This window comes from Mesoplodon densirostris, chromosome X (assembly GCF_025265405.1).
Source record: "Mesoplodon densirostris isolate mMesDen1 chromosome X, mMesDen1 primary haplotype, whole genome shotgun sequence".
Classification (NCBI taxonomy): domain Eukaryota; kingdom Metazoa; phylum Chordata; class Mammalia; order Artiodactyla; family Ziphiidae; genus Mesoplodon; species Mesoplodon densirostris.
In genome coordinates, this window is record NC_082681.1 from 21,561,301 (window position 1) to 21,575,962 (window position 14,662).

Here is a 14,662-nt window from a genome sequence, read left to right on the forward strand (position 1 = left end):
ATTGCCTGGCGGAGTTTGGCGGGAGTTGCCGTTCGGGCGCCCGAAGCCCCCTCGCCGGCGCCATGCCCTCGGCGCGCCGCGCGTGTGCCGGGCGCGGGGCGCGGCGAGGGCCTGCCCGCCGCAGGGGCCTGGGCACTGCCGGGGGCCGGCGGGCGGAGGGCACGCCTTTGGCTGCGGCCGGGCGGGGTTTGGACCGGGGTTGCCATGGCAGCCGCTCGCCCGGCCCGGAGCCCAACGCCCGCCTGCAGCTGGGGAGCCGGGGAGCTCTAGGTGTGCTCCAAGTGGACTAAACCAAGCGCTAGAGAGGCGCGGGGAGGGCCGGCCCGGGTTCTCCGCTGTTCCCCGGCCCGCCGGCCGGCCCCGGGGAAGGGCCCCGAAGTAGTCGAGTAAAAGAAAATCTTCTGGCCTCTGGGCCCGAAAGGAGGCTCGCCAAAGCACAGGGGGTGGGGAGAAGAGGGGATCGGAGGGATTGTCGCCTCCGTCCTGGAGTCCCCGTGTGCGTGTCTCTCGCTTGACAATTTATACCCCACCGCGGCCGACTCGGAGCCGGGTTGCCCGTCCCAGCCCTGAAGTTCTGTAGGTGGGGCGGGCTTTAATTTGCTTATATCTAATGATTTCGGGAGCCTCGCTTTAAAATGGCGGCATTGAGTATTCACCCCTGCTAGAGGCTCTCCCGGCACCGGGGCCACCTCGCGCAGCGCTGCTTTTGCTTCTGCCGCTAACAGATGGCATGTGCCGCTGTCGCTGCCCCCGCCGCTGCCGCTGAGAGCGGGACCCCTTAGGCTCTGGGTTCGCAGTAGCAGCCGAAGGTAAGGATGACGAGGAGTTGGGGTTGGTGAGCGTGGCTGCCTTCCTAGGACGCCGACGAAATCGAATGCCTTTTAAACTTTATTTTTTCAAAATGGCAAAGAGAAGGAAAAGTAATCCTGCAACTTTTTGCAATTTTAAGGCTTTGGTCTGTCTTCTTATTGTTCTGCTTCCTTCTTTATTTTTTTCCTTTCTTTTTACTTCTTCTTCTTTATATATATTGCATATATAACATATATAGTATATATTTTGTAACTTAAAGGAACTTGCATGGCATATTATCAGCAAATGCTTCTAGCCACTCATTTCCCCGTGGCCATGCGATATCGTGGGCAGTGCCCCAGCTTTCATGCTGAGCTGTGTCTCTTCCCGCTCTGGGTCAACACATTTGGGCAGCTTGCTTTTACTACCGGCATCTGAAGGGCCTGAAGGTAGATTTTAGGAGACTATTGAAAAGGTAACTTTAATTTTTAGCGTTCATACAAATATCTCTTATGGTCAGAAAATGAAATTAAATCAAGACAAGCAACCCAAGTTAACATTCAGGTGATTCAATTGTGTAGTTTTATCATTAGTAGACCTACTGTGTGTTTTTCTGTCTACTGACTATTGATTGGTAGAGATTGATACAACAGTGAGGGTGAATTTATTGTTGCTGTAATTAAGGTAGTGTGTTTTCCAAATTTCTTTTTTCTTAGATGTTCCTTAAATGCTAGTGTTTATGAATTGGGCATGGATCCCCACAGCCTAACGCTACACATGTACTGAGTTCATGGGAAACCATCAATTAAAACAAAACTATTGCAAGATTTAATTTTGAAATGGTTGATAATTTTTCGCTCTGTTGACTCCCTGGTTTAATGTCTTTGGGTGGTTACTGATATAATGGTTGGAAAGTAGACTTGAAATAGCTGTACAAAAGACTAGACATCGGTGTTTAATACATTTGACCTGAGGTTTTTTCCCCTTTGATGAAAGGCATATTGTCAGTGAAGCTTAACAGAGACCTCAGATTTTTCTAGTTACATTCACATTTTCCATTTTGCCTATGAAAATCTAGTCCTTAATGGTTTTTTAAATAAATTTATTTATTTATTTATTTTTGGCTGAGTTGAGTCTTTGTTGCTGGGCACGGGCTTTCTCTAGTTGCAGCGAGCGGGGGCTACTCTTCGTTGCGGTGCGTGGGCTTCTCATTGCAGTGGCTTCTCTGGTTGAGGAGCTCAGGCTCTAGACGTGCGGGCTTCAGTAGTTGTGGCGAACGGGCTTATTAGTTGCTCCGTGGCATGTGGGATCTTCCCGCACCAGGGCTCGAACCTGTGTCCCCTGCATTGGCAGGTGGATTCTTAACGACTGCACCACCAGGGAAGCCCCTTAATGTTTAAATACTTTTAAAAGTTGTTTTGAAAATGTTTCTCAATATGTAATACTTTGGGGGGATGCTTTCATATTTATTGAAACTTCCCTAAACATAGACTAAAAGGGCTTCTGCCCATAGCCCAGCTGATACTCTTCTACCTCTGTCCACCTTCGACTTCTCCCAAAGCAGTAGAAGCTACTTGGCTGGCAGATTCTCCTGTTATTAAATTAAGCAAGCTTCTGGGGAGTGGCGGGGGAAAAGAGATTGTTTTGCACTTATTAGAAATGGTGCAGTTTTCCTGCCCAGGTGCTGTAGTGTGCCTAAAAAGAACTGAACTGTTTGCAGTGGAGTTACTATGTAATCTGTTTTCCAGATTATTGTTGGGAGAAGTGTTTGGGGCAGTTCATTGCTTCACATCTGAAAGGAGAGTTCCTCCTGCAGGTAGAGAAATAGATAGTTGCATTTCTGCAAGAGAGCAGGGGTGACCAAAAGCCACTTCCCCCATTTTTAGTGATTACATCCTTAGATTCCAGCTCATGAAGCTTTGCTTCCTCATGTGCTGCCTTGTTGCTGAATGACTTTGGACCAAATGCATCCTTAAAAAGGGGGTGACGGGGTGGGTGCTAAACCTTGGGGCCAGAACAGACAAGCTGAACTAGTGTCAGGTACATTAGGAAGACATTTTGCCAGTTAAACATTCTGCGGCTTCATATAGTGATGAGATTGGAGACCTTGTGTGAAAACAGGTGAAGGAGTTTGTCAGAAAAAGAAACATATTTTGAGAGAGAATTGATATAGTGCTGGGCTAGGGGTGGTGACTGAATGTTTCGCTCTATTTCTAAGAGCTACTTCATTTCTCTAATTTCCTTCTCTGCTTTAAGCCCTCATAATGATTCCCAGGACTATTATAAAGTCCCTTTTTTCCCTCAACTGTCCACTCAAAGCATGTCACAACAGCTGCTTTTTAAGGGGGATAAAACCTATGATTCTGAGCTGGTATCCGAATTCTCTTTGGTAATCTCCTGAACCTACCTTTTACCTAAGCAATGCTTTGCACAAATTAGGTGCTTACTAAATGTCGAGTTAAAAAGAAAAATGAGTAGTCGGTAAACTCACAGAGGAGCAGATTTCGTGCGCAGCTTTTAATTTAAACAGAAGATTTTCTGTTTTTTGTGAGCTGGCAAGAACCTCAAAATTTGAAGTAATTTAGAACAGCATTCCCCTAATTGCTTGCATTTTATTTGCCTCAAATGGGTTCTCTTGCTTCTCACCGCAATGCTAGGCACCTGTGTATTTCATCCTTCTGACCAGTAGGTGTATTATTATCTGCCGAGCTCTACCGTATGAAAAAGTAATCACAGCAGCCTGGGGAAGAAAGGTTTTGTCTTTGGAGGCTGTACAGTACTGCACGTGCTGGAACAGTGGCCATATGTGGGCTGCTGTTCAGATGCTGACAGTGTAGTTGGAAGTACAATTTTGTTCTCCACCCAACTGTCTTTATATGCGAGACGGAAGGGAAGGAAAGAAGAGAGTGAGAAGCCCTAACGTGATGAAGATTTTCCTTCCGAAAAATGTACACTTATCCTGCTTAACAGCACAGTCAATTCAGGAAGGTGGCAGAATTGTTCTGTTTCGAAATAAATCACGTTGTCTGATAGGATTACAAACAGGGATTGGGGCCTAGCAGACAAGAATAAGTTACAGTCCATGTTTGACAAGTAATTTGATCCTGTAATTAAAGTTAGATAATGGTCACTGCCATGTTAAAACTATCAAGTGTCTGAAAGAGCAGTCAGGCTACACTCACCTTGACTTCGTTAAGGTGCTTCCATACAGTTGAGTTTTCTTATAACAATGTCTCAGTAGGGTGAACAGATGGATTTTTTCCCCATTATAAATGTATGTGATGTCAAGAAAGTAGAAATCAGTTTTGTTTCTTTGGGGGATTTTTCTGCCTCTCCCTACGTGTGACGCAGTTCTCGATCCAAAAAATAAAAAGAAACCCGTGCCTCAGATAAAATGAAGTGGGCCTTTTTCCTCTAAGAGAATAAAACTGTTTGGGAGCAAGTAGTTTAATTACCAACCAACCCAAAACAAACAAATGCAAATTATCCAAAAGAAAGGCTTTTAGATGTTAAGGAATCCAGATGGTCTGTGGCATTCTGCTCTTCCTGAATGGTTATATATTGCCTCAGGACAGCCAAATGACAATGTTGGAAAGGCAACTTCGAGAATTAGAATAAATAAGTTATCAGTTACATTATCAGATGTTAATGACATCCATATGACCTAAAATGGGTCAGAAAAGTTTTTTTTCCAGATCATTCTAGTAAAGACAATATAAAACCATCATTTACTTCTACTTGGTTTTAAATAGAGTGACAGTGTTTTTAAAAGAGGGATGGAGAAATAATGCAATCTGGAAGAGGGACCTTATTTTTATTTGAGAAATAAAGGTACTCCCAAGTTGTCTGGGCACATGAAAGCACACACATGTGCAAGTTAGTCTTCATTTTACGACAATTTATACAGCTGTGCATTGATTTATTCCTGGAAGGTTATGGGAAAAATACCTATTTTTACAGCAATCCTCCAACTCAATGAAAGAAAAAAAGTTTCTTTTTTTAAAAGCATTCATAATAAATGCTTGTGTTACATGATTGCTCTCTGAGGCTCTGTATGTTCAACTCCAGTCAGTTAACTTTCAGAGAAAGGATACATTGATCACAACTCAAGAGGAAACAGAAATGAAAGGAAGCTTGATTTAAGCACGTGTGTGTGTGTGTGTATGTAAGTGAATATACATATGAATGTATATAACATGTACATTGTATATAACATGTACGCTGTGTATATTCACATACGTATGTCACACACGTATATATATATATATATATTTTTTTTCTCCCTCTATATGTATATGATCCTTTTCAAGAAACTCAAGCATAGTAACCCCAGAACTCTTTATAATAGCCATGAGAACAAAGTGTTAAGGGGTAAAAAGGAGACCGATGAGAGATTTAGGAATCAATTAGGCACGCTTGTTAAAATATTATGTCCACTCTCAAGTCCTTCCTCCATCAGCATTAAGTTGGCTCATGAGTAGAAGGAGTGCTTTGTTTCTGACGTTAGGCAGGAGTTCGTTTTATGCCCACACAGTGGGTGAACTTGAGGGGCCCAGAAGTGAAGGGCCTCCAATTGAGAAAGGCAGTCTGGGCAGAATTGCAGGAGGTTGGTATTAGACTTCGGGCAGGCTCTGTGATCTCCTTAGGCCATAGGGGCATCCTAGAGACTGACAGTTTGCCGGATCTTGTTTTCCAGTGTGGATCACTCAAATTAGCTTAAAATTGTCCCCAACAGTTATTCTTTGAATCTCGAGCTTCTTGGCATTGCCCGCAACTGGTGTGGAAATCTGAAAATGGTTTCTAAGGCTTATTCAGGCTTCCTTGAATGTATGAGTAACTCCTTATTAGGCAAGTTCCTGGGTCTCCTTACCTCATATCACCAGTGCCTGGCACATACTAGGCTCTCAGTAAAACTTGGTTAAGTAAATGGGAGAATAGTCTTTCTAACTTGTTCTTTTATTTTATGAACAGCCTTCCTGTGATTTCAGGTAGCATTATCTATTTTTTATTGACAAAGAAAATTAACACAACAACAAACAGAATATCCTGCTGGAGGCGTTGATAACAGCTCTCTCACAAGTCCAGGGAAAAGCAAGAAATGGCAACCTTTGGGCTGAGACCTCGAGGAGTAGCCTGAAAACCAGTTGCTCTTTTTCTGTCACCTGTAGTTGCATTTAGTATATCTCCAGCACATCCCAGAGAAATCAGTCTGCAACAAGAAGTTATGTAGAAACAGTCCTTCAAATCATTTCACCAGATAAAAAAAGGAGCAAAATCAGAAATACCGTGACTCAGATGCCTTGTGTCATGTATAGTTTAGAAAGTGATGAAGTCAGACAAAACCCAAAAAGGACACTGAGAGCTGTCTCATTTTCAGTCAAACACTGATTGCCCATTTAGAGGGTGAATTTGCATAGGTTTTTATTTACCAAGATACAGGTATGAATAGCGCCTCTTTTTACTGTGTCCAGAAAGCAAAGTCCACACAGTGGGAGAGACAAGAGCTGCCATTTCAGATCCACCACAATCATCTTTTGTGCCCGGAGGACCATCAGTCTTTAGGTACAGCTTTTGTAGTCTCTCCTTATATAGCAACATGAAGAAACCAAACAAGGGTTTTTTTTGGGGGGAGGTGGCCTGTTAGCAAAAAATGAGAGTGAAAGAACCAGAGAGCTTGCATTTCACCTTTTGTTTTTAGTCTTCAACCTTCATGCAGGAAAACAAAACAAAGCAGAACAAAAGCACCGTGTACAATATTAGCTTGGGCATATATCCCATAGTATAATTCCTCAGTTTTTTGCTTTATAAACTTAGAAAATGAGATTGTCACCTAATGTTAAGGTGGCTGCTTTATTATGATTGGATTCATGTACTATATAGTGGTTTTTCTGAGTTCTATTTAAAACGTATAGAGAAATGCGCTCAACCAGAGGCATGGCACAGTGGCGGAGATCACATTTCACCTCAGCACCCAACTGGAGTTTGCGTTTGTCCTCTGAAAAGCAGGCATTCAATAAATGGCCCAATTGTGGGTGCTATTTTGTTAAAGAACACGTTGGTGTTTCCCCAAATTCTTGCTATCTGTGATAGATGAGGATTCCAAAGAAAAGGAGTGGATTCTTTTCAGAAGTGATTTTGAGAAAAATTTAAACTCCCAAGTCGTTGATGTCAGCATTTTTCCTAAGTAATTGGATAGCACGAAGAAAAACCTTATTAGCTCACCCAGAAGTATGAAGTGAAAAACAGTACAGATTATAGGGTCACATTTCTGCCTAAGGTCTTCAAATGCAGAAAAACATGGGGGGGCGTGGTCGAGGAGGTGCCATGTAATCTGATCTGTTTCATGAATGCCTATAGCAGTGGCCCCAGCCACAGACACGGGCTGTGTCAATAAGCGCTCTGCGGCTTTCTGAAGCCAGGGTCTGGGCTGGAACCAGATTGACAGGCTCCCCAAGAGAAGGCATTTTTTGAGAAAGACATTAGAGTTTGGCGGAACTTTGGCCAACTAGCTGCCCTGCTACCATTTATTAATCCTCTTTCTCAGAGAGATAAACCTGGTTTTGCTGGGGGACTCATTCGGACATACTGTAGCAATAATACGAGGGCAAAATGCTTGTACTTTCCGACTGAAACTTCCCCTCCAAAGCTCTTTTGTGACTGAGAAGTTGACAGGCTGGAGAAATGTGACACAGGGCTTGGCGTTTCACAGTGCTAGAAAAAGAAGAGAATACCTCCATATGTTGTGAAGAGTGTGGTGATAATAATAAAGGATCTAAAATGTGATTCCCTTAGAGAGCTCTCATTACATGCACACACTTTGAAGTTGCACACGATGTTGTGGGCTGGTGAGAGAGAGTCAGAGGGAGAGAGAAACCAAATTTACGAAGGTAGTTCCTCTTCTCTGGGATATTGTAGTCTGCAGTTTTCTCTTACTAATCAGATGCATGCAAATTGTGGTTCTGAAAATAAACCCAAAATTAACAGGAAACATCTAGGCTATCTAATGTCTGATTCTGAGCACTTTTACTTTTCCTAATGTGGTCTGTTATTCCTGTATTCATTAAAAGTGCAGAAGTTCAAGTGACTGGTTGTATGTATGACCTGTGCTAAGGAAAATTTTTTGGAAAAGTTGCATTTTTCACTTGCAAGCTTAAATCATCTAATAGCCCTCCTCATTGCCCTTCCATCTATCCCCAAATAAATTTCCATAATATTTTTAGCCACCTATGAAAACAGTTCAGGCGGAGGCACTGAGAAATGGTGACAAGCAATGACAGGAAATGCCGTTTGCGCTGGTCTCCTTCATAACTTAGTGAGACCACAGCTGGCTGATTTGATTTTAACTTCCTGTTTGGGGGCTACTTGGGTCAAAAGTAGCAGTGTTTTCTGTATAGAGTTTTTTTTTGGCTTTTTTTCTGTAGGGCCACAATAAATCTGTCACTGGACTGCATGTTTTATATATTTTATGGACTATCATGTGGTTTGAGTTTAATTTGGAAGGCAGTGCTTTTACAATCAAGATTCCCCCCTCCCACCACACACACGTGCAGCTTTAGGGTCTGGGGTTGCATGGGCCTTTGAAAGTTTATAGCTCTATTTACACAATAGTGATTGCTGAGAAGGGCATTTCCTGCCAGTTAATGACTGGTCGGAAAGGCCAACAGTCCAAATCCAGGGAGAGACGACCATTCATTAAATGCCACTAAGGGACCAGGGCGCTTTTATCACGAAGTGGTGAGGAGAAAGTGAAAACGCAGTCTGCCTTTTGAAGAGCCCAAAGCAGCGCCAGCAGAGCTAGATATGGATGTGCTGCCTTGTGGTATGAAGAGCGGAGCTTCTTTTCATGACAGGGACCAACTGACTTTCCCACAGGGTGCCAAATCAAGACGTGGGTGAGGTTGATGACCCAGTGGAGAGGGGACAAATAAAGATAAGGGCCCTGAACTCGCCAAGTATTAGCTGCCTGAAAATGGTCAACTCACAGGTATTACAGCTACCTTAAAAACCTTCAAGGTCACATGGTTGAATTTCCTAATTGGTTGAATAACTGATCATTGCCAAAGTGGACAAGAATTTAGGGATGGAAAGAATGATCTCTTTTCAAGGTCAGTTTAGCAGGACACCGATATTCCGTTTCAATTCCCTAATATAAAGAAAAGGTAAATAATATGTATGAAGAATGCTTTGCCTCTTGTGGAAGCACCTTTGAGGGCTGTAACATTAACCATTTAACCTAAGACATTCCCAGGAAACAGTTTTGTCCGCAGTATAATTCTTGCCTGCTATAAAGCAGCTGAGGTGTGAAGAATTTGGCATTGATTTAGAGCAAAAACAGAATAGGACCGAGATTAGGTTCACATCCAGGAATTACTGACTTCCTGGCCTGTCCTTTGCTCCCTTAGCTTCCTAAGCCTTCAATTCGCTAAACTGTTAAATGTTTATAAAGGCTAAACATCTGTTCTAAGTTCTTTAATAGATACCTCCACATAAGGGAGGTTGTGGGACACCCCGACTTCAGAACTTGGCTTGGTCCTTTACCTTGAAATTTTCTTTCATATCTACCAAATTTGGTGGGGGAATGGCAGGGGTGGACTGAACCTCTAAAATACAGGCCATCATAATAGGCCAGACACCTGGGTTTCTTCATGGGGTTGAGAAATCTGTCACAGGCGGCACAAACCAAATATTACGTTTCATTTTTGGGTCTGGAAAATGTCATTACATGCTTTAAAAATATTCAGTAATCCAAAGATTGCTGGTTATAACCAGTTCAAAAAATAAAAGTTTTCCAAAGTTTAAAACACTACAAATGAACTGTATACCAATTACTGTTGTTATTATTAGATGAGGCCTCGAGCACATTTATAAACAAAGAAATGACTCGGATGAACTAAAAAAAATTTGAAAACATGATTTTATTATTTTGAGCATTCTTGCATTTGAATGTTAAGATACACTAAAATTCTGCGAGCTCAGATTAAAGACAATATTCTGATTTACAAAATGTTTTGGATTAAGAACAAATAAGGTTCTTCTGAGTAGATGTCCTATTACCTGAATTAACACACATTTGTAATTAGCAACACAGCTGCATTTAAATAATGATCCAGAAACCTTAGAAGTATCTTGTTCTAGGAGTTTAAGTACCCCTTCCATCTTCTTGACATCGTGTTTTGTTTAGCAAACCCTTTCTTTGTAGGTTATCCCAAAATATATTTCAAGCTGGTTCGGATTCAGTTACCACAGTCTGTACTAGTGGCCTCAAAATTAATGAAGATTTACCCTACTATAAGTGAAGCCAATACCATTACCTTGTGGCATGTGAAAAGTCTATTTGTTCTATCAGTGTAGTCTTCAAGTGGTGGGCAATAAGTCATTAGTGCATAATGAAGTCTGTTTAGTAGGTTATGACTAACATTACTTTTAAACAAAATTGAATAAAATATACAGCAAGAAAACATCGGAATATATCGTGTAGTAAGCTTAGATATTTTTTGTGAGACTTATTTCAGATCTATGCACATATGTACTTAGTTAGGATGTAAAATGTATTTGTCACTATTTGTTGCTGTTGAAACGGTTTAAAAGTCAGTGTTTTAGTAGATGTTATTTCAAACCAGATCAGAAATGTTTTTTCCTCTTTTTTTGAAGGGAAAGTGGTCAAGGGATACTGGGGTCTTGGGTGCTGACATACTGAATGATGTTGGTTAAGTACCTTCACAGTTGTGTGTCTGTTTTTCAAACTGAGAAGTGAGACATATTGCTGTAGGAATGCTGTAAGATTTAACGTCTATGATATGTTGTAGTCCTGAGGGTATACACTTTATGTAAGTATTATGTATTTACCAAGTGATATTGATAGACCATGAGACACAGAAAATAATGCTAGCTAGGAACAGAAGACAAAAAAAGACATCTTAGACAAACAACAATAACTAAAAATCTTGGGATGGCTGGATGTGAGGTGCTTGTAGCAGCAAAAGAATGGTTAAAAAGTTTAAATGTAGAAAAAAGCCCACATTAATATAAGATGAGTTTGATGAGTTCAAAAATTGGTTTTGGTTTTTACAAATCTAAAATGGTCATATCAAGAGAGAAGAAAGCTGATTTTTAAATAAATACAAATGTACACATTTACCATGTTTGGAAGAAAACCTGTGGGTGGCTATTTTCTTCTTCAATGAACAAAGGCACACATTAAAATGAATTTTAAAACTGTGGATGGGAGGCATAAGCCGAGAGTCTGTTAAATATACCTAGGATATTGATGGGAATGATTACACAAATAAAGACAATGGTAGTCACATAGCGTTTCTAATTTCTTTTTTGTACTGATGAGAATTAGGCCCAGCAGTAGGAAAAAAAAGATTTACTCATATGAGGTACTGAGTATAATCCATTAAGAGACTGGAAACCACCTTAGAAATCTGGACAATTTGTGCATATTGCTTTGAATTAGATCATTGTGAGGGGGAGGAAAATTTTGCCTTCTGGGGTACTGTTGCATCTCTCCAGTACATATGATCATATGGATCTTGTCCTTACCCCCCTACTCCCATCCCCAGTTTTCTGCCAGTGCCTTGAAATCTCTTTTATGGCTGAACATGCTGACTTCATTCCCAAAGGTCTTTTACTGTGGACATCTTTCAGAGCCTTAATGCACTGCTGCTTTCTCCACATGGAGAATTTGAAATGAAATTAGGCTTTTCATCGCAGACATTTAAATGTTAAACTTAAGTTACTGCTCTGGAAATAAAATACAATCTCAGCTGTAATCAGTTGGTAACTAAATTCTGTCAATTGTAAATGAGTTCTTATCTCCCTCTTCAGATATACCATATTTAAAACTTGTTAAGAATAGAGAAAGGCTTACACATCTAATGGTTGTGTAATTAGCAATCAATTTATTAAATGGGATGTAAAACAAATTAAACACCATAATAAAGTGTTATACCATCACCGACAAAAACGTTCCATGCATTACTCTATTCATGATGATAAAAACTAAAAAATGATGGATTAATCTGCATACATTTCCCGATCTTTGGAGCGACAGGTTTTAACTATTTCTTTTTTTTTAATTTTTTACAACTTTATTGGAGTATAATTGCTTCACAATGGTGTATTAGTTTCTGCTTTATAACAAAGCGAATCAGTTATATATATACATCTGTTCCCATATCCCTTCCCTCTTGTGTCTCCCTCCCTCCCACCCTCCCTATCCCACCCCTCCAGTTGGTCACAAAGCACTGAGCTGATCTCCCTGTGCTATGCGGCTGCTTCCCACTAGCTAACTTATTCTGTTTGTTAAAGCTGTTTAGAGAGCACTAATATGTATGTTTGTAGGCCACAGGATAACTCTGCCTATAGCATCTGTTTCACCATAAACAACATTTTAGTAGCGTAGAGTAGGTAGAATAAGATGTGGGCAGTTTAAGTGTGAGTTATTCAGGATTTTCAGTTGTAACAAGCATGTGGTTGTTTGTATGTTTTGGGCAAACAAAATTAGTCATTGGTTTGGGGTGTCAGGTACTTTTTTAAATTTTTAAATTTTTTATACAATTTTAAAGGTTACATTCCATTTACAGTTATTACAAAATATTGGCTATATTCCTTGAGCCTTTCTTATACCCGATACCTCCCACTCCTTCACCCTTATATTGCCCCTCACCTCCCCACTGGTAGCCACTAGTTTGTTCTCTGTATCTGTGAGTCTGCCTCTTTTTTGTTATATTCACTAGTTTGTTGTACTTTTTAGATTCCACACGTAAGTGATATTATACAGTATTTGTCTTTCTCTGTCTGACTTATTTCACTTAGCATAATGCCCTCCAAGTCCATTCATGTTGTTGCAGATGGCAAAATATCATTCTTTCATATGGCTGAGTCATATTGCAATATATGTATTTTTATTTCTAAATTTTATTGAAGTATAGTTGATTTACAATGTTGTATTAGTTTCGGGTGTACAGCAAAGTGATATATATATATATATGTAGGTTATTACAATCTATTGAATACAGTTCCTATGCTATACAGTAGGTCCTTGTTGATTATCTATTTTATATATAGTAGCGTGCTTGTGTTAATCCGAAACTTGTAATTTATCCCTTCCCTGATCTTTCCCCTTTGGTAACCATAAGTTTGTTTTTGAAGTCTGTGAGTCTGTTTCTGTTTTGTAAATAAGTTCATTTGTATCATTTTTATAGATTTCACATTTAATGATATCATATGATATTTGTGTTTATCTGTCTGACTTACCTCAGTATGATAATCTCTAGGTCTGTCCATGTTGCTGCAGATGGCATTGTGTCATTTTTTTGTGGCTAAGTAGTATTCCATTTTGTGTGTGTGTGTGTGTGTACATACCACATCCTCTTTATCCTTTCATCTGTTGATGAACACTTAGCTACTTTTTTCACTTTAGCCCTGTGGGTCTTTTTTTGTGAATACTTGGCAAATTAATAGTGATAAGAAAAAGCTATGGAAGAAAGTGTGCTAAATCCAACTAAACCCCAAGCTGTCATTCATTTCACACATCATCCTAGCTTTTCTCAGTCTGTGAAATATTATGATCCCTTGTGTAACACATCTGTCAAATTTCATTTAAAACTTCAAGGTATACATGGAACACAAGACCTTCGGCAGGTGAGTTTATTTTGTTTATCGTGAATGAAAATTTCCCTCCGAAGGCAATGAGACTGTGAGGGCAAACTGTCTTCTAGAATGAAGAAGGAAGATGGAAAGAAAGAAGGAGATGCTAGATTTGTTAGTCTTTTGCTTGGATAATTCCTTTTATCATATTCCTCATTTTCGTGGGACCCTATTGGCCAAAAGAAAATTAAGATGTTGGTATTGCTGTTGGCAGAGGTTTTCCTAACTGATAAGTGAGGGAAACCTCTTGCTTCCAAGAATCACCACCATTCATGCTTTCAGGAAGCCTGCAATGATTGCACATAAGAAAAACAAAAGCCTGGTCATCTCAGCTCCAGGACAGGAGCTCTGGTTCCTGTTGTTCCTCATGTTGGGTAATAATTCAAACAAGACAAAACAAACCCCTCTTGAAATGAGAGGTTGGTTGGTTGGTTGGTTCTTAAGTGAAAATAAGCTGGGTTTCCTTGAATCCCTGTAGAGGGAGTGTTGTGAAGCACACATGCAGACTTCGGAGTCTTCAAATTTTTAGCTTCCTAGAGCAGGACAGAACTTAGGTAATAAGAAGTCAGAAAGTAGAATCAACAACCATTGCTTTTGTGTCGTTAAGGGTCTGTTTCTGATTTGCTGGGTGTGAATAGTGGTATAGAACTTAACCACGTGAGATGTCAGAGGCCTGTGACTTCCCTTGACACCACCTTATGCTGGGCAGGCCCAGAAAGGGTGACATTGGCTCTTGGAGTTCTTGGATGGCAGTGCTTACTACCACCTTCGCCTCCAATCTTAATATCTGTAGGCAGGAGTTTATATATAGGAATAAAATTTGAACGCCCAATAAAAATGTCCTATAATAGACGTTTAGAGTCAACTGACATTTATCGAATAGTTACTGTAGCCAGATGCTCTGCTGGGTGCTTTCATTATTGTTATGACAACATTTTCTCTAGCTATGAAGTGCAATTGGTTCTAGCCAGGCAAATACTCTCTTTGGCATCAGTAGATATCAGGCTAAAAATTGCACCTTCAGCCCTTTGCTCACTTTTTAATACAACCCCACAAACACAAAATCATTTCTTCTTTGTCTAGTCATATTCTCTTCATTATTTGGGGACCATCTCATGACCCATGGCCTGCCTCTTCTATCAGTGAAGACGTTTATTTCCTTTTCAGTCAAACCAACATTAATCTCTTAATCATCTTGATAGAACAAATGACTGGTTTA